The 20,105-nt window shown below is 46.4% G+C and overlaps 1 protein-coding gene across 1 annotated transcript in view; it reads left to right on the top strand.

Annotated features, from left to right (window-relative positions):
* The first annotated feature begins 414 nt into the window (after positions 1 to 414).
* LOC111868941 (neuroligin-4, Y-linked) overlaps positions 415 to 20,105 on the top strand; it is a 233,384-nt gene continuing 213,693 nt past the window's right edge. Inside the window, exon 1 of the mRNA XM_023860069.2 lies at positions 415 to 775. The gene's annotated coding sequence lies outside the window, so the exon portion shown is untranslated. The remainder of the gene's footprint in view (positions 776 to 20,105) is intronic.

Here is a 20,105-nt window from a genome sequence, read left to right as displayed (position 1 = left end):
ATCACACTGTTCGACGTCAACGCTCTCTATACTAACATCGCCGGAAAATAAACCAAAGAGAAAAGTGCGAGAGAAAAATGGATCACAGGTTAAAAGTCAAAGTAGGTATAGGAGCTCACTGATCGGAGGGGCTTTTTGACGGATGTCCACCATTGCGAGCGACAGAGAGAGCGCGCCAGGGAGAGAGAAAAACACGAGGATCAAATGCAGTGGGCGCCTCCTCCCCCAAAAGTCTTGCCAGGTCCTGTTGCCCGAAGAAGCCAAGCCTGGCTGGTTCAACACTACACGGCATATCGATCGCCGTCCTGTCCCGGCCAGACCTGGGTACGACACGACCGGTCCCGGACTCATCCGACGCGTCGCGCGCTCTCCGCTGCTGCTGTAGCCCGGGTTGCTGCAGTCACAGCCCGACAGGCGGCGCTAGTGCGCCCGGTAACATTTTTCAGTGCGCTGCTTACGGCTCTTGTGTCTGCGTGATGCATGCTGGGACCACGAGACACATACGCCACACGGAAGTAGGTGTCAGGCAACTTTCCTTCGAGTGTACATACACAAGTGTTTCGTGTCGGCGTGTGAAAGTTTTGAAGTTTTTAATCAGTGATGATTTTTTGTCTCACGAAATTTAAGAAAAAGTAACTGAAGTTATTTTACCGTAGTTTCTACAGGCTTGTGAAGATATACAGACATATTATCGTTTATGCAAAAACTGTGGAATTTTAATTAACACAGATCTCGGTTCAGCAGAAGAAAAGTTGGTGTTCCTTGTTTAATACAGGTCAGTGAATCTCTTCTGATGTGTCCCATATTTTCAAATGACAAATTTAAGTGACATTACCCTAAATAGTACCATAAAGAAATCACTACGGTACTTCATAATATAAAACACTGGAATGCGTTTAAGTTGCCCGTTATCGTGTCCAAACATATCTAATATATGCTGTATATTAATTACATTTTAACTAATATTTAACAGTATTTTCTCGTGGGCATATATAGGTCCATACATATATATTCTGAATATTTTAAGTGCATTTAAATACAGTTAGTAAAATATATATATTTTTTTAATTTTGCGGCGTACTGCTTAATTAATATTAGTCACAAGAGGAAAGAAATTTATTCAAACACCGACACACTAATCTGTGCGTAATTTCCGCAATGCTTCCTCGTGCGGCTATTGTCAGGAACGGGTACCGGCGCCTCACTCTAGGACGCGTTCAGGATCTGTATCATACAGCGTCGATTGCAGGAATGGTGGGTAAATTGTAAACTATTTGGAAGGGAGCGGTCGTGGCCTACTCGAAGTAGTGTCTCGCCATTTGCGTGAAGGGACTGAAGAAGACCGCGGACAACCGGTGTAACAGGGCATCTCCCGAACACAGGCCAAAAGCGCCGCCGCTGCATATGCTGAAGCACTTATCCGTACAGGTTTCGTGACTTGTACTCTTCGCAAAGTATGATTTCAATGATCAAGTCAAGGAGGATGAGGTGTACAGGGCATGCAGCACGAATGAGGAGTAGAGGAATGCGTATAGGATATTGGTTTGAAAGTCAGAAGAAAAGAGACTACTAGGAAGACCAAGAAGTAGGTGGATGGATAATATTAAAATGGATCTTAGAGAAATAGGATGGGGTAGTATGGATTGGATTGATCTGGCTCAGGATAGGGACCAGTGAAGTGCTATTGTGAACACGGTAATGAACGTTCGGGTTCCTCGAAAGCAGCTCACAATTGGCGGCTCCTCAAGAAGGGCTCAGCTCCGTGGAGTTAGGGGGTGGGTCTGAGTCCCTAACTGTGCAGATATGGGGCAGTGGTGGAATGAGGACTGGCAGGGGTAAACCGAAGCGGTCAGAGAAACCCCTGACACGAACCGCAGGGCCCACTAAGATTACCCGGGGATTGCAACCAAGCTCTCCGAAGTTCGGAAACAGCTGCCAGACGGAGTGAAGGAAACAAGTATTATTAATTAATTCTGCGCAAAATGAGCAGGAGAACAGAGCTGTGAGGGTGCCGGCCGGTACATCTGCCCATTAGTTAGGTTCGTTAATGATGAGGCCTGCCGCCTCACAGCGGCTTATATTAGCAAGGAGGAGCGATCAGTCAGCAGTGAATCCAATTACTGTGCAGACTGGAGGAAGCTGCAGCCCTCACTGCACACTCTTCATCTGAAGTTTCTGTTTTGCGGACACCCGTACGTGCAGTTAGGTCTTGAAGGCGCCATCATAACGTGTACAGATCAGACTTAATTGGAAATTGTGCTCTTCGGTGTAATGGCGCCGTGTAGTCTGGTGCGTGCGACATACTGCCCCCATCTTCTGCCGTCGAGGCTGGGGACAATGTTGCTCAGAAACCCTTCCAACCACTTCCGAGAGTTCATGAAGTCTATCTAGTCTGAATGCACGATACCAACGTTTCGGGGCAACATAACATTGTCTTCTACTGCGAAGATGGAGGAAACAATTTTTATTTTTTTTTTAATTCGCGTAGTGGGGGGTCGAGTCCAGCTGGGTCCACTCGGCACGGCAGTCACTGGTTGGCCTATTGTAGCCTGACCAGGGTGATTATGGTGATGGAGAATTTGGCGGAATGAAGACTGGCGGAGGGGGACCGAAGTACTCGGAGAAAATCTGCCCCAGCGCCACTTTGTCCACCACAAATCCCACTTGACCAGACCCGGGATCGAACCCGGGCCGCCGCGGTGGGAAGCCAGCGACTAATCGCTTGAGCTATGGCGCGGCCTACGGAGGAAACATACTCTTCCCGGAATCTTCCTGACCACCTGCCAGTCTTCACGGTGTCAATCAGAAGACCACAGTATTGGAACTTAATTATTAACGCTATTTGACCCAGTGATCTCGCGAAAATATTATTAAAATGGTGAAACCAATGAGCATGAGAGTGACAGGGAACGTAGAAAGCAGAAGCACGCAGAGAGTTTTGTAAGAAATCATAAAGGAAAAGGACTACTAGGAAGACCTAATCGACAATGGGAAGGCAATATTAAAATTGAGCTTGATGATATAGGATGAGTGTAGACTGCAGTCATCCGACTAAGGACAGGTACCAGTTGCGGACTCTTGTGAACACGACACTGAAATTTTGAGACCCGTAAAATTCAGGGATTTTCTAGAATAGCTAAGCAACTATTAGCTTGACAATAAGGGCTCTGCTCAGGGGAGTTATGCCATTCATTGTAAATTCTTCACTGTAGATCATACTGCCTTCAGCAATGATTTTTATATCTTCGAGAAAAAATAAAATATTTATTTATTTGTGGTTAATTTAGTGATGCTGTCAGTAACCCGACTGCCGGGTAATGGCCTGAAGAGGAAGTGAGGAACCATACAGGCCCATGTCCGGAGGGACTGAGAGAAACCACGAAAACGCTCAATAGGTACAGAAAAGCAGGGTTGGTATCAGCAGACTCTCTGCCTTCGGTAAACTAAAATACCAAAGAGACTTATCGCATGTGAAAGCAATTACAAAGCCTGTCCCATGTTTAACTTCCATTGTTCTGTTACGCAAACACAAGAGCAAAACGTAATGCGGGAAAATCGCCAATTAGAACGCTGTGCTCTGGTTTCAAAGCCAGTAGCACATACACCACATACTGACTTCTAAAGTTTGGCTGCAGCGGCAATTATACAACGTCACAGCTTCGGGGGGTACATTTAAGATCAGATAACTTTCTGATGCATGGATAAAGAAAGTTAGAAGAGTGCACCTGTCAGGATAACACGACTTAAACGTTTGTGACGATGGTACAGTAACAGAACTACGCTTTACCTTCACTCCAGCACATGTTTACCTCAAGGGCAAGCTGATAGAGCTTGGGAGTATGTGAAGCCGGAATTTTGCTCCTTCCTCACATAAAATGCAGCGCCTCTCACTACTCCCCCCCCCAATTTTCCTTCCTCTTTTTCAGGCTTTCGGGGGTTCACTGCTTTGTGCGATGAAGGTAGGAATTGGATTTAAGGATAATCAAGTGGAGTCGGGAGTCGTAAAGCAAGGAGAGGTCTTTGTTAAACCTTAAGCTACTGAACTGGAAAATGGAGGCTTATGCTTTAATACTGCCCATTAATTAGGCTTACGCAGTGATTCCCATTGTTATTATTGCGGCAGAAACTTTGTCACGTGATAAAGCGCTGATTAATGCATAATAGCAAGTAAATAACAAGAAGACATGCAGAAAGAAGGCATTTCCTTGTAATCGGATTAGCTCTACTGTTTCGGGCCTAAAGGAAGACAGGGAGGGATAGAGATGAGGTAGAGAGGGAGGTAGGAACCTCACAGGAAACGCATTGCGTCCCCGCTACAGAACCCAACCGGTTAATGCTGTTTAGGGAAACAGTCGCTGTTTACTGCGAGAACCATACGGAACACACAAATAATATAGAGATTCGGTGCGTACCTCACAGGAAACACATTACGTCTCCGCTACAGAGCCCAACCGGTTAATGCTGTTTAGGGAAACAGTCGCTGTTTACTGCGAGAACCATACGGAACACACAAATAATATAGAGATTCGGTGCGTACCTCACAGGAAACACATTACGTCTCCGCTACAGAGCCCAACCGGTTAATGCTGTTTAGGGAAACAGTCGCTGTTTACTGCGAGAACCATACGGAACACACAAATAATATAGATATTCGGTGCGTACCTCACAGGAAACACATTACGTCTCCGGTACAGACCCCAACCGGTTCATGCTTTTTAGGGAAACAGTCGCTGTTTACTGCGAGAACCATATGGAACACACAAATAATATAGAGATTCGGTGCGTACCTCACAGGAAACACATTACGTCTCCGCTACAGAGCCCAACCGGTGAATGCTGTTTAGGGAAACAGTCGCTGTTTACTGCGAGAACCATACGGAACACACAAATAATATAGAGATTCGGTGCGTACCTCACAGGAAACACATTACGTCTCCGCTACAGAGCCCAACCGGTGAATGCTGTTTAGGGAAACAGTCGCTGTTTACTGCGAGAACCATACGGAACACACAAATAATATAGAGATTCGGTGCGTACCTCACAGGAAACACATTACGTCTCCGCTACAGAGCCCAACCGGTGAATGCTGTTTAGGGAAACAGTCGCTGGTTATTGTGAGAACCACACGGAACATATTGTCACGTGTTGGGTGTATGTCAAGCGACAAATAACTTTACGCCGTATTGAATCAAGCGAATTTATTTCACATTCGCTCTTACAATTACACAAGTACTGCCATCCGCAGTATCACGAATACTTCTCCTGTAGCCATTCGCTCCGGCGAATGCTAGACTGCTACATTTTACTCGTATAACCGGTACTCACAGGATAGACACGACACACTATAACAGAAGACTTCCCGCTCGTTCCCTACCTATTACATAAGTTACATTCATGCAATATGATAACAATCAACAATTCCTTGCCATGGTAACCAGAAATTGCGTAATTTCCGAGCTTCCACTTTTACCTTACAATATTTTCTTTCTACATATAGAAGTGTTTTTGGTTTATTTCGCGATGTCGCCAATTCATAACACGCGTCTCTACAGCCTGCGCGCCACACGACACGATGATTAGCAAACTGAATTGGAAGGGTCGAGGAAGGAAGCGGTCTTGGTTTATTTTCGGGTATTAACCAGGAAAATTGACTGTAGTTTATAAAGAAGATCAAGAAAAATTCCCGTCAGGATAACCAGAAACCGCACCAAGATTTGAACCAGGGACTTCCTGAACACGAGGCAAGAGATGTAACCGATCGACCGTGACGTTTCGTAACTACGGCATCAGGAAGTTGCAGCTCAGCTCGCGGATGTAACCTCCGGCATATTTCTAAAATCGCTTGCCTCACGGGCTGCGGAGTCTTCAGGCGTTTTCCTGTTTAGGGCGAGTCCCCTGCAGGAATTCGCTGGTGCAAATTTGAACTGTACATTCATCAATGGAATAAAAGTACGGTTCCTTCCCGTGTTGACACTTGTTTCATAAATCAACATCTCACTTCGTGGAGAAGCCCAGAATCGCGTTGCGGGTGGCTGCTCCTCCTCCCCTCAAAACAAACATTGCACAGCCTTTCAATACTCCAGCGGGTCCTTTGCGAGGTTCCTTCACTGAATCCCATTTTAAACCGTTTCGACGTACTTTCCATGTTCTCTGACGTCACACGGCAGCGTATTTGTTTGAGGTACTATGCTACAAGCCGGGAAGCCGCGGGTTCGATTACCGATGAGGTCACTGGATTTTAAAATTGACCTAATTCTTCCAGGCGCACTATTGCCCTGGGGTCGACCCAGCCTCTAACACAAAAATAAGTACCAGGAATCTTCCTGGGGATAAAAGGCGGCCGGTGCGTAAGCCTGACAACCTCACCGCCATCTGTGAGCCGGTTGTCCAGAAAATGTGGAAGCCTCGACGTCTCACGAACGTACGGGCCCCCACGGTCTACCACAGGAATAGCTTTACTTTTTTTACCTCGTTAATGGACTGATAGGAAAAGAGACAAGTCACTGGCTTGATGCAAAATAAATGTGGTTGCCATGGTACCGGCACACCGTTCTACTAGCAATCTCAACATCCATATTTTGCGTCATTTTAACCAGTAGAAATTAAATTAATTATTTTGAAATATATGTAATTAACAATTTCCGTATATAACTTTCAGACAGGGAAATGCTTGTCGTAACAGCTGAGGTCTAATTTGAGTTACAGTCTCAGGAATCTGCTGTACAGATCGTGGGGCCCAGGTTCGAACTCGGAACCTTTCAGACACAGGCCGGAAGAAGCGCGCACTTGGTCCCTGTGTTGTGTCTATCGCTTCTTTTGAATGAAACAGCGGCGTAAGTGAAGCAGGTTCCCATCAGACTCTGCTATGGCGTATACATAATTCGACAGGTTTCTGCTTAGGCTGCCCCCTCTTGTCTACTGTTCAGGACACGTGATCAATCTTACACACACATGATTAAACGTCTCTCGCTCCCCTCCCCATTTTTCAACACCCCTCCCCCGAAACCTCTCTTTCCTCTCGCTGAATCTGCCCTTGAAATAATGTGGCCAGTTTTTCTTTCTGCTGAAACTGTATTACGTTATTTTGACATGTCGCTGGAAGGCCTGGGGGGGGGAGCTTTCTCCTTGAGCTGCTGTTTACAGACTTTACACTGGGTTACACAACTTCCTTCCGCGCAGTCAAGGAAAGCCACCCTGACGGTTTCTGCCCAGCCTCTACACGTCTCGTGCTTCGCTTCGGACAGGAGGACGACTGATGAATTGCAAAAGGATTTCCAGTCAGCGGTCGTGGCCTAATTAAGGTCTTAAACTGGTGGGTCTGAGAAAACCACACACTCAGCACAATCAGTACCTCTGCCGGATTCGAACTGAATACCTCTCGAATACAAGTCTTGAGCGAACCGTTATTCCAACCCGTTCGATAATTCGGTACAAAGTTACTGACGTTTCGGAAGAACATCGTGCATTTAATATTCAAATTATGAGAGCGTCTGCCCTGAAGACGGAAGCAGCATGTTCCTCAATAAGTCGGTGAGGGTTTACCAGACTACACGGTATCACATCCCACAAGACAAACGATTATTTCCTTGAAGATAAGTAACCAACTGGGCTTTGTTACGGGTATGCGGCGGGTTGCCTCAGCGGTAAGTTTCTAAACGCATTTCCGGAACGTGTTCAGTTCAAATCCTGTCACTCCAGGCAAATATCGGGATAACTCGTGGATTATTCCTTTCAAATCCCTTCCAGTTCACCCTTCTATGCAGTGCTGCTTCTGACAAAGAGACGGATGTTTAGGCGTCGGTTGAAATCAGTTTTAAAATTACTCTGAATATGCAGAAAGCTAACCGTTTCTCATCGAGATCTGCAAGATTCGTCACAAGAAGGAAGTGACATCTGTTCTGGGAGACAGACCGGTGTTACCTGGTTCAGAATATCAACAGGTTGAGGGTTTGACACCTTCAGTACCGACTGCGGATACAAAGCCGCGCGTCATAAAGACTTGTTGCACTGCGGGCCTCTGTACTGGCTGAATCATGAATTCCCACCCTGAAACACGTCGCCCTTAGCAACACGAAGCCCACGCGTGTGACGAAACCCGCCAGCACTGACAATGTTCGACAGAACCTCGGCGGTTCCATCACAAAACTCACAGAAGTTGGAGACTACTAGCTTCAGGGATGTAACGCCGTGTAGTCTGGTACAAGTACATCGACTTATCGACTTTTGGGAGGAACCTACCCTCCCCCATCTTCACTGTCTAAGACTAAGCCCAGTATGTTCCAGCAAAAAGCAAGTAGCAGTTGGCTTATTGCTTTAAACCCTGAAAATGGAGGCAGCACATCGCTCCGAAACTTTAGATTGTCTCAGCCTATGTGGTGTTTTCTGTATGCTGTTTTATGCGGCTAGAAAGAGAGGGAAGTGAACAGAATTTGTACGAAGAGATAGTCAGGGCATGTAGCACACACAGACCGACTCCATCTTCAAGGTAGAAGCCCTAACATTACTCTTCTTACATCCTATTGCTTACGTCCCATGTTCCCTTAGCATTGACTCAAAGCGTATAAATAACGCGTTTCCTTCCATTAACTCCTTCCGTGATACAGAGGTACAACCTCTTTGTTTTAAAATCATTAAAAACCGGCCTACATACATTACAAAGCATAGAATCTCGTGAGGAGGACATCAGCAGTTTTTCATAGTTTTTCTCAGTCCCTCCATGCAATTCCGGACTGGCGTCTGACGTCACGACGCAGAAACCAGCAGGTGTACTTACACGTACAGGGTCCGCGAGACTGACTGATGAAATGTTTTGAGATTAAACATCGGAGCGGGCGCTGAAGTCGGTAATGAGAAAAGTAATTTCATCGCGCCACATAATGGGGGGCGAGAGAGCTCATAAAAACGGAGATCGGCGGCAGAAGGCAATAAACTGGGGCGGTAATTGTACATTTACTGGGGAGCTCAGGACTCTGATATCGAAGTGAGGCCAGATCGATTACCCGACTGCGAGCTACAAATGAAATGTCACGTGATGCTGCTCATCACTGCCGTGTATTTGCCATGATCACGTGGTATATATGTATCTTTTACCTCCATGTTCAGGACACAAGAACACATGGCAGCGACCTCCTCTACCATACTACACGACGTTTCGGAATGGTGACGCTCTAGGACGTACTGAGTTCGAACCTTGCCAGAGGCAACGGCTGTCCCTACTGAGGTTTTCATGACATTCTCGGTCCCTCTACGCAAACGTCGGGATAGCACCTGGAATCGGCAACGACCACTTCCATCCGTGTGTTCTGGAAGTCATTGTCCTGCACACTGGCTGCCGTGAGAACGTCATGTTGCTTATTTAACGACGCTGTCAGTCGCCAAGAATACACAGAATCGAATGACAACATGAGAAGTGGGTGATGAATTAGAAAGCGGCTGTGGCCTAGTTCGGGTAACTCACATGGCATCGCATGGAGTATCTGAGGAAACCCGTAAATATATTCAGGGCAATCGGAATCCGGAAAGAGATTTAATGCCCAGACTTCCTAAAGGGGAAACAAGAATGCTAACCACATAATGATCGGTAAGTCTTCAAGAGTCGGCAAGAAAATGGAACATGTCTATACAATGAGAACTTCGAAATTTATATTGTGGCGTATAGACTCGTTGTTAGCCGGTGATTCCGTAAACAGCGACCGTTGCTACGGCACGGCTAGGTAAACACGTTCCCGTTGCTAGGCAACAGATTCTTCATAATGCAACAGTTAGACTACAACAAAGGAAACGGAATATTTCTAGGCGGTCCGTGTCTGCATTGTAAGCAAGACAGAAAGTCAGTTCAGTCAGTTCTGTACGGGAGCATGTCAAGAGAGGACCTGAGCACGTGAAGCTGAAGAATCTCCACTGTTAAAAGCCGTTGCTAGGAAACGGCTAGTGAAGACACCAGCCTGGAAAAGGGCTTAGCCGGTATTGTGGTGATTTGTGAATTAAGAAGATTAGCGGTGACGCAGTAATTGCGCGCAGTTTCGAGACGTGTGTAAGTGGTCAATAAATCCATTCGGCAATCCAAACCCGCTCTATAGTAGTTCAGTACGTAACAATTCTCATGTTCCATAAATTGTTGTTATAAAGATCAAACCACCGGCACTGAGAGACCCGCGAGCCACAGCAAGCGGCGCGAGGAGATTCAGTGAGAAATCCTGAAGGAAAGAGACCAGTTGGGAGACCTAGATGCGAACGGTACGAAATATTAAAAAAGTAAACGTAAAGTAAAGCTATCCCTGTAATCGGCCGTGGAGGCCCATAGGGATGTGAGATGTTGAGGTTCCCACTTTTTCAAGACAATCGGTTCACAGATGGAGGTAAGGTTGTCAGCCTTACGCGCCGGCCTGCCTTTATCGCCATGAATATTCCTGGAAGTCATTTCTGTTACAGGCTGAGTCGACCCCAGGGCCATAGTGCGGCTGGAAGGATTAGGCCAATTAAAAAATTCCAATGACCTCATCGGCATTTGAACCCGCGATCTTCCGGCTTATAGCATAGTGCCTCAATCAACTACGCTACGGCGTGCCCCTTGATAATATTAAAGTGAATACAATATAAATACGGTGTGAAAGTCTTGAGCGAAATCGGCTGATTCACGTGTTCGTGTACGGAGCAATGTAATTTCGGATTTCATAAAAGGGACACACCTCGCAAACTGCTGAGCGACTGTCAGCTCTCCATCGAGTGTTATACATCTCGTACTGGGGTTCTTGATGTGCCGACGCGGCGTCGCCAGGGGACTTGGCGGGCGGAACTGAAAGAGACAGCTCACAGTGCAGGAGAACTGACTCAGTTCCACTGGGACGGCGTTACAACTGAACAAATAACTTCAAATTAAAATACTCCCTAGCGCGAAGCCCTCTGCAATCGGTGCAGAGTGGCTCACACTCAGGCACTCAGCGGGGCGGCGCATTTGTTACGGGTAGAGCTTGCCTCTCACATTCACACTGAAACAGGATGTGATGGGCGGGGCACGCTGCATGCAATGGAGAGAACAGAAGTGCATTCAGGTTGGAAAACCGGAAGGCAAGGCTTCGAAGAAATACGCATGAATGAAAATATAGTATTAAAATGCATCTTAAGGAGAGACGGTTAGAGGGTGTTGTCTGAATTCATTTGGCTCAGGAGAGGGTCCAGTGGTGGGCTCTACTGAACACGGTAATGAACGCTCGGCGAATTTCTTGATTAGATGAACCACTATTAGCTTCTCAATAGGGACCCTGCTCGATGAATTAGTTTTACACTGGAGTGCATTGTTTTAAGAGAACTTGGGTGTTACAAGCGCGCTGTACCAGTCTTTGAACCTTTAAGGCGTACAGGCTGCCCCAACATTCTGCCTTACACACAGCGTATTCATGTGTTTCCTGCGATGCTCACCCTAAACGGCGCTTACTTTCGTGAACAACGTTAACTGGCTGGGCTTTGTTCTCTGTGAGGTAGGGAATGCGTAGGCAGTGGTTGAGCTTCGCCTTGTGAAAGGCAACCAGCCGGGCACACCCAGATCCAGTATTGACTGAAACAGCGCTCGAACCGCCGTGCCAAGTGCTACTGTACCAACCGTCCCCTGCCAATTGCAATTAGAAGAACTGTTCACAGTCTGCGAAACGGGGACTTCCACATTTCGACAATCGGCCATCAGCTAATTACGTCGGTCATATGGAGTTATTCCCGCGGCTCCACGTGCAGAAAGCTGCAGTTTCGAATCCCGGCGCAGGGGCCTATGTCCAGTCGTGTCTTTCATGCGTCACTCCATGCCAATATTGGCACAGTTCCCAGTGTTAGGTCACAACAGCTTCCTTGCAGAACCCTTCCACTTCATAACCCCACAGGTGCGTAACAAGCGCTGCCGAGATCCTCGTTACGTCAGTCGCACCCGTTAAGATGGGTATGTTGCTATATATCTGTTCTCCGCCCTGTCTCGGCACCGCTGCGTCAGTTTCCACCCAATTTCGGCAAGATCGCAGGCGACAAACTAAGGGAGGACTCTGATACTTGAACCGCCCAAACAATGTTACATATGTCTATCTGCACCTGCTCACGCCGGTTCTTCGCTTGCGGATTTTCTTCTTTTTTCGTCTACCCTGAAAATGGAGGCGATACGTTCCTCCGAAACGTCGGTTAACACAATAGCTACACGATGCCACATCCCAGAAGACTGCTTTCTTCAATGTTATATTAACTTTTCTGCTTCTTGCTCGAGAACAGCTTCGTCCTAGCGAACTGAGGTTCCCTGAGAAACACACACAAAACATGACGCGCGCGCCTGTGTGTCTATGTATGTAGTTGCTTATTATATTTCATTTCCACTTTCCAAAACAGACGCCAATCAAAAAAATTCGCAAAAAGGCAAAGATAATTACAACTTCTTTACAGATCCATTATTTCACATAACATAATTAGGATCAATAATGAAAGTGTTCGGTATATTACACTTCCTAACCGCACGTGTGCGTCCCTACGTCGCGACGCCAGATGGACCAGCTGGACTAGAGACCAAGTTGCGACTGGTAACTTACACTCGTAACTGCAGACAACTGCGACAGTCTCACTGAATTACGCACTGTAACTACAGCACACATGAAGTATTCTCAGTTCACTTGCCGTTGCAAGGTTGCGGCTTATAACTGCAAACGTTCCTTTTCCTCTGGGTTCCCGAACTGTCCCTGACCTCAGCTACCACCTACAGCTCTCAACTGACTCAACCCAAAACAAAATCAAACTTATGTTACGACCGACGGTCAGTCGGCCATGTTCTCTTAGTATGGAACCCCCATCTGGGGCTGAGGACCAGATTTGTATTACTGTCAGACAGTTGCGGGTTTGTTGATGTGGGGCGCCCTCTCTGACGAGAGGACGGGTCTGTCTTTTACATCTGTTGCTGGTCCTCGCCAGCGCAGTCATTCTAGGATCCGAATCCGCTAGGACTCGTGACCATATTTTACTGTCTTAGGTTCGAGACTCCCCAAACCTTGAGGGCCAGGTCCCTGTTTCATATCTCCCAGGAAAAGGGTGGACCAGTTATACCCCCAAGCACTGGGTTACCTTTTCGTCGCCTCCTACGACTCGCAGGGCTACGGTGGAGGTATTCGCTTCTGCCTCCAAGCGGGGAAACCGGCAACTCAAATAAAGTCAAAGTCACATTGCGACTGACAGTCAGCCAGACCAGATATTTACTACTCTTTGACAGTAGGTCTCCTTATAGTCCCGGGACAGACCACACAGAAAGCGCCTCTTCCACTATTCCGTGTTCTCGTTGCCTGGGAAACAAGGTGATCACACGACTGTTCCCCAGTAACGGCTGTTGTGCTGTCGCCTGTTTACACAGCTGTTACTTGCTGACTGGACTATATATCACAATATATAAACAAATGAATGTGCTATATCCACAATATTCAACCTCGCCTGACATACAGATTATAGTGTTCTGGGATGCGACACCGTATAGTCTGGTAGGCCATGCGAACGTTTCTGATGAACATGTTACCTCCATCTTTAGGGCAGATTGGCGGAAAATCGTCTCTTATCTTGACTCATGACTGTGATATTTTGATAACATGTGCGTCAGGTTATTCCGAAACATCGGGGACAGCTTACTGGACTAAGACAATTCTCTTCACGGTCACCACAAATCCAACAGAACTGCTCTACAGGATCTCAACTCTTTGGAACGTTATGCCGTCTCGACTGGCAGAAGTTCACCGACGTTTCGATGAACTACACGGCGTCACATCCCAGATAACAGAACTCTTCTCAGGCATTGTTCTGATAATGTAAAATGCAACACACGTTTGTTGTTAACATCTGATTAGTACGCCGTTTCCTACGCAAGAGAGATAACACGTTTTTGTGAGAACAATGAAATTCTGCTTCGGCCTCACGTATGTGAGATCACTCGGTAGGAGAATTTCCGGATTAATCTCCCTCACAAACAGAGTAGCTGGAATTCACAAACAAAAAGCGCTTATCCGCGAGCCATGACCTAACGACGGTGCAAACAGACGTCTCACTTGAATGTCTACGCAAATTGGGAAGGTTTTGCTTGCTACCGAAGTTTATAGGCCGTTCTCTCAACGAATAACTTTGAGTTCTCTGTTACACACTAAACAACTGTCCAAACACCCACAGCTAAACACTTGTCCACAGTTTCATTCTGAGAGCGTGGACCAGCCCCAGTTTAAATTTGTATGTCAGACACACAGAATAATATAGTATTAATAATTTAATTAATTTGTCTTCTCTTGAGTCGTGCATAGTTTATGCGGCATAGAGAGAGTGCCTACAGGCACCAACCATTTTTAAAAACGCCATCTTCAAACTGAGACACGCAGCTCATTCAGCACGAACCATGTACCACCAGCAGCTTCTGAACACATTAACACACTATTAAGACAGGCTCAAGGGCTACAAGCAGCACTATCAGTCGCTTAAAAATGCTCTGAAGACACGTCGCAAGCAACGACCGTTCAAATAAAACTAGGACGCAACACTTCACTGTGAACTGGAAACCATTCTTAACAAACTGAATTAATTCATACATACTTAGTTTTAAAACTTAAATGCTTTATAATTTACATACAAAGAGCCCGGATAGCTCAGTCAATACGGCTACGAGCTAGGCGCCCGGGTTTAGATTCCAGGCAGAAGCAAAAAATTTTATCTTCTCTATAGCGTTCAGATCGGCTGTGGGCCCCCCAGTTCCCTGTACAATGGGCACCGGAAATGCTTTCCGCATGGGTAAAGAGGCCGGCGTGTGAAGGTAACCACTCATCCCCAGCTACTGCGAAGATCAAGAAAGAAGGAGCTATACCTCCATGAATCCATACGTCTTATTGTAGTGTTGCTCAATTAATTAGGAACAGGGGCAATTTTACACCCCCTAAAAATTAAGTAAAGCTATCCCTGTAACAGGGCGTGGAGGCCCATAAGGATGTGACACGTCGTGGCTCCCACATTTTCTAGACAATCGGCACACAGATAGCGGTGAGGTTGTCACCCCTACGCGCCGGCCGCCCTTTACCCCCAAGAATATTTCTGGTACTCTTTTCTGTTAGAGGCTGAGTCGATCCCTGGGGGTAAAGGGCGGCCGGCGCGTAGGGGTGACAACCTCACCGCTATCTGTGTGCCGATTGTCTAGAAAATGTGGAAGCCTCGACGTCTCAGAACCCTATAGGCCTCCACGGACTATTACATTCCAGACTTTGGGTTTTGATTTGCAAATGAACTATCAGGGTTATCAGTGCTAATGTAGCGGCAAAGTTTTAATCTTACTTGGATCACCCTTTAATTCCTAAGTACTGAAGCAAGCAGCAAGAATGTCTGCACGTTTCTGTGCGAACTTCAACCAAACTAGACGGCGTCGCGTCACGGAACACATGCTCTTCAACAAAGTACAACAGCCTTTCTTTTTGCAATAAAATTATGGACCTACTCGGCTAATGCATGATGCAGACAGGGAACAGTTGGAATGTAGCAGGACGCGACGAGCGCAGTTGCACTAGGCGGTGGAGCAACGCATTCAATTTACATGGATTACAGCTCACTCCCAATTTACCGCTGAAATATAAGACTTTTTCAGCACGCGGATGGCTTTAAACTAAGTTAATCATCTTCCTCCTTGGACCCACATATGAAACATCCGACATTTTATTTGAATTAATGGCTCAAGTCTATCACAATATGACAATGTCTTTCCGACTTAAAATCGGCCACATTCTCTACAAACTTCCCGTAAAAATAACGTCTCAAAAGTCCGTAGTAACACAGACTTACCATTGTGTTCACAATCTTACGTCCTACCGCCTGTTGTCTGATAATGGCTCAAGTTGTGTGTGTGAAACTTGGTCTCTGACTTTAAGGGTGGAACGTTGACTCCGGGTGTTTGAGAACATGTGCTGAGAATATCTGGACCTAAGAGGGATGAAACAAAGTAAAGGTAAAGCTAACCCCATAAGAGGCCTTGAATGGCCATAGGGTTGTGAGACGTCGAGGCTCCCACATTTTCTAGACAATCGGCTCACAGATGGCGGTGAGGTTGTCAGCCTTACGCTCTTTACGTCCCAGGAAGGTTCCTGGTACTCATTTCTGTTAGAGGCTGAGTCGAACCCAGGGCCATAGTGCGAGTGGAAAAATCTACCTCATCGGGACTCGAAACCGCGACCTTCTGGCTTGTAGCATAGTGCATCAGCCAACTATGCTACCGCGTGCCAGTAACAAGAAGGTACCGTTATAATTTGAATTCCTCGCCTCACCAAAATGTGCAATGATCGACTCAGGGAGGGTTGGACAGGCGAGGAATGTATGACGCATAACAGGAAACAGATAGAGTTTTGGTTGGAGATCTAGGAAAGAGACCTCTAGGAAGACCTAAGCGTAGATAACAGAATACCATTAAAATGGTTCTTATACGGATGGGATTGGAGAGTGTGGACTGGATTCATCTGGCCCAGGATAGTGACCAGTAGCTGATATGCACCTGGTAACGAATCCCCTGTTTCCTAACAGAAAAACAATAAACATTTCTGGAGCAACTTTCTCATCTCAGTGGAATTCAGGTGGATATAAACACACGCAAATGTTACACAAAGGAGTTTATGTTGGCTGACGTTCAATTGTGGAAACACTTTCATACCTTTCTCGGAACACAATCGCAAATCACGACGGCGCGGAGCAAACGGTCATGTGACCATAATCCCATGGAAGGCGGCAGTAATGCCAACCACGCAAACTGAAATCCCACCTAAAACCCACCCGAACTATGAGTATGAGGAGGCCTTGCGTGAATGAAATTAATCACAACTTGGCCACGTGATCATGTGAGATTGAGATCGCGTGACGACACTGCCCCTCCCCCTTCCACTACCACGTGATGATTATAAAGTGTTTCCGCCCCCTGTAAACGGTTAGAAAGTGGCCAATGGAATACGGAGCGATATTGGGCTGGAACCAATGGCAAGCCAGCATGAGCACCTGCCGAACACGTGACCAGCGGTTCTCACAACAGCGGCGACTGTAATGAGTACAGCGCCCGTGAAGTGACGCCGTGTAGTCTGGTAGTTCACAGACGTTTCGGAGGAATGTACTGATTTCAGCATGTCATGCAGCGTCGTGTACGAAACGTCTGTGTTATAAGAAGTGAGGTGTAACTTCACGAGTACAGTCGGTTGAAATTTCTTTCATTGGGAAATTATTTACTTAGATTAATGGTACAACTTAATAATAAATACAGTAGACATCTTTGATTCATTGTAACAATTCGCTGTAATTAATAAGTTCCAGACACTGTGCTAACTATATGCACCTCCATCCTTAGCGTTCTAAGCATCTCTACCTTTATGACAGACACCGTATAATTCTCGCTGTTAAGAGTGGAAATTTCCGTAAACACATTAACCGGTTAGGCTTCCTCCGTCTGTGGAGACGCAGTGTGTTTTCGGTGAGGCAGGAGTCGCAGGAGTTAATGCTTAAATATTTTAGCACCCGTTGAGAATTCAACGGGAAGTCAGATCACTTCTTACATAAACTTTCGAATTATTAATTTCCTCTGCTTTCTTCTGCCTGCATTTCCAGCCCTACACGTTGTCGCATAATACGTCGAGGCATACGTTTAAAGCTATCTCCCACGTATAGCACCTACAAATGTCCATTGTAGATCGCATACTTTATATGTGAGGTCAACAATGGTGGAGCTATACTTCCAGTCCCCCCATACGTCTTCATGGCATAGTGCTTACTTAACTGAGACCAGGGACAACTCTATCCTTAACTACACTTCATATACCTACATGAAAATATTGTCGGTATTCATAGGAGACACTTACTTACTTACTCATGGAGCTGAGCCCTTCTGGGGGAGCCGCCAATTCTGCAGCTACTCAAGAATTTCCCAGCATATTATGAAACCCGAAGGTTCATTACCGTGTTCACAAGAGCCCTCCACTGGTCCCTATCCTGAGCCACATCAATCCAATCCATACCATCACATTCTATCTCTCTAAGATCCGTTTTAATAGGCCTTGGTCTTCCCTGTGGTCTCTTTCCTTCTGGCTTTCCCACCAATATCCTATATGCATTCCTCGTCTCCCCCATTCGTGCTACATGACCTGCCCACCTCACCCTCCTTGACTTGATCATTCTAATTATACTTGGAGACGAGTGCATGTTATGAAGCTCCTCATTATGTTCACAGAATAGACACGATAATTAAAACAAAAGACTGCTCGCCCCTTCGTGATCCGCATAACAGCAGCCCTCGAAAATTCGTTGCTGTTGGAAGCTGAAATTTAGAAATGAGAGTGGCAGATCTCACGCATACGAAACTACGCGAAGGATATACGTGCAGGCGTCACAAGCATGTCGAGGGATCTCGACAATGTTGCCAAATATACGAGGAATTTCATGTTTGTAGGAACATATTCAACGAATCTTCCACTTCCATACCCAGAGTGGATATACTCTGGCTGGTGCCAAATGCAGCTCAAACGTCAAGAGAGATTGATTGGTGAGGAGGTGACCTGGGGGGGGGGGTTGCGCGCAGTGAATACTGGTATGAAATGGTGTCGTGATGAGAGCAGACCGCGGGTGTATACCGAACTTTCGTACTGAGCGAAATTCTGAGCTGTGTATGTTGACTAAACACCGCTGTGTACCGACTGATTGCATGGAACAGCAACACTTCCTGACAGCTACAGCCGAGATTATTCGAATTTTGTGGCACAGTTGCTCTTTACCGTGTTCTCACGACCCCACTACTGAATCATTTCCAATCCACATCCTCCGACCCTGTGTCATTAAGATTCATTTTAATATTATCCTCTCATATACTTACAAGATTTTATATGCATTTTTGTGACCATGAGTTCTATACGACCTGCCCATCTCATCTTCCCTGATTATATCGTACGGATGGCGTTCACCAAATTGTAAAAATTGCGAAGCTCCTCGTTGTGTACTTTTCTCTAACTATGGAATTGGTTCGCTATGTATGGTAGGATGTATAAAAAGTTTGGTTAGACAAAGGTTCACGCAGCAATAAAACAACCTGTGAACGAGAAGATAAAAATCGTTGCGTTACTTTCTGGACAACCTGTATATTTCTGGCGCTCAAGAAGTGCGCATCCTTGTCAGAGGGGGGACGTGGAGTCCCAGTACAAGCAATGCAACATTGCTATCAACACGTGAGTTCAACTGTACAGTCAGTCGCAAGGAGTCCGGTGATATTTCTGGTTTCTTGCTCACTGCCTTGCGACCAGATTAGCTCAGTCAATGTACTGATTCGGCTACAAGAAAGACGATCTAGGAACATGGGTTCGGTTCCCGGCAAGAGCGAAAGTTTTGTCTGTCCTGCGTAGAGTGCAGACAGGAACTGGGGCCCACACAGCCTCCAATCGAATACGCACCGCGGGCTTTTTTCCGGGGTTATGACGGCAGCAGCGTGAAGCTGACTATTTACCTTCATGGGGTGGTGCTTATTTAAGCACAGAGATACGTGTTTACTTTAAGAGTCACGTGACAGCACGTTCCACAAGGGTGCCCTAGGGCGCACCCCTCCACCTCCACCCCGAACCGTGTACTGTACGGGCGGTCCACCCCGCAACACTAAAACACATGTCTCAACCCCACAAAAAGGGGCAGTTTTAAAATGTACAACGCAACGTCTTAATGAAGAGTACTAGATTCTGGGACACAACGGAAGTCAGCCGACGTTTCGGAGAAACATATCGCCTCCATATTCAGAGTCGTTAACGTTCGTGCAGCATAAACATATAACGGTTAGCATTATAAGATTCAGAACTTTCATGCTGACGGACGATAAAGACAATACAAGGAGACAGAAGGAGGACGTTTCCATTAGACGGCTACTAACTTTTGTCTCGAGCAGAACGGAACCATACCCAGGCCCTTTTTGAACGCACAGTGGGGCCACTCAACAGAATGCAGAAGATCTCCGGCGACGCATGGTTGGCGTCGAGGGATGCCGAGGTGGAACTGGCTCTTTGAAAGTCCCTAATGAAGTCAGGCAGTGGTCCAAGTGCTTGGGGGGGGGGGCAAAGCTTTCCTGCACAAGT

The sequence above is a fragment of the Cryptotermes secundus genome, unplaced genomic scaffold (assembly GCF_002891405.2).
Source record: "Cryptotermes secundus unplaced genomic scaffold, Csec_1.0 scaffold976, whole genome shotgun sequence".
Classification (NCBI taxonomy): Eukaryota; Metazoa; Arthropoda; class Insecta; order Blattodea; family Kalotermitidae; genus Cryptotermes; species Cryptotermes secundus.
The sequence above is the reverse complement of the archived record's forward strand: the minus strand, read 5'-3'. Positions and strand labels throughout refer to the sequence as shown.